This window comes from Mus caroli, unplaced genomic scaffold (genome assembly GCF_978045245.1).
Source record: "Mus caroli unplaced genomic scaffold, Mus_caroli_1 scaffold_5, whole genome shotgun sequence".
In the NCBI taxonomy this organism is placed as follows: Eukaryota; Metazoa; Chordata; class Mammalia; order Rodentia; family Muridae; genus Mus; species Mus caroli.
Genome location: NW_028227260.1, coordinates 128,560,893 through 128,562,001, shown reverse-complemented (window position 1 = coordinate 128,562,001; position 1,109 = coordinate 128,560,893). Strand labels below are relative to the sequence as shown.

The window sequence follows — 1,109 nt, the reverse complement described above, 5'->3', positions numbered from 1 at the left end:
GCCAAAAAGTGGGAGTAGGTGGGTAGAGGAGTGGGGGGGTGTCGGAATAGCATTGGAAAGGTAAATGAGGAAAATACCTAATAAAAATATTTTAAAAGAAAAAAAAAAGAGAGAAATGACTCAACGTCAAATCATGGATCCAAGCTGATGGCCTAGGTTCTGTTGAGCTTTTTCTATTCTCTCTCTTTCTCTCTCTCTCTCTCTCTCTCTCTCTCTCTCTCTCTCTGTGTGTGTGTGTGTGTGTGTGTCTGTGTGTGTGTGTGTGTGTGTGTGTGTGCACGTGAGTGTGTTCTGCTCTGCTCTAGACAGCTTTTTCTAGCTATTCTTAAAAACCTCTCTGCCGGGCGGTGGTGGCGCATGCCTTTAATCCTAGCACTTGGGAGGCAGAGGCAGGCTGATTTCTGAGTTCGAGGCCAGCCTGGTCTACAGAGTGAGTTCCAGGACAGCCAGGGCTATACAGAGAATCCCTGTCTTGAACCCCCTCCCCCCCAAAAAAAACAACACAAAACAAAAACCCTCTCTGGCTAAGGCAGCTAGCTTTCTAGCTTTTCTGCTTGAGACAGCTCTCTCTGCTAGTAAAAATTCCAAAAGGTCTCTGGATAGCTCATGGGCTTTCTGACCAAAGTCAGAAATGCTGATATAAAATAATTCTTTTCCTACCAAGTCATAAATCCTGTTAGAAAAATTCTAAAAGTAATTCTTGGGTTTTCTGATCAAAATCAGAAAGCCAGAAAAAAAATTTAAAAGAGCTACGTTCACTCTTTAGACAGCCTTCTCTTGATAGCTGCTAGAGAACCTTCTTTTTTATTTTTATTAGGTATTTTCCTCATTTACATTTCCAATGCTATCCCAAAAGTCCCCCCATACACTCCCCCCCCCCACTCGCCTACCCACCCACTCCCACTTTTTGGCCCTGGCGTTCCCCTGTACTGGGAACCTTCTAAAAGAGCTATGTTGGCTTTCTAACTCTTGCAATTTCTAACCAAGTCGAATATCCTGTTAGAAAAAAATTCTAAAAGGGCTATAAAAAATTCTAAAAGGGCTCTCATCACTCTCCATGGATTTTTCTGTCTAAAATTAGAAATCCTGTCAGAAAAAAAATCTTGAAG

General features: G+C 42.3%; 1 non-coding gene across 1 annotated transcript; it reads right to left on the bottom strand.

Moving 5' to 3' along the window:
- Positions 1–700: 700 nt before the first annotated feature.
- LOC115030149 (U7 small nuclear RNA) lies at positions 701–761 on the bottom strand. Its single transcript, XR_003835774.1, has one exon. It is a non-coding gene; the product is annotated as a U7 small nuclear RNA (small nuclear RNA).
- Positions 762–1,109: the final 348 nt, after the last annotated feature.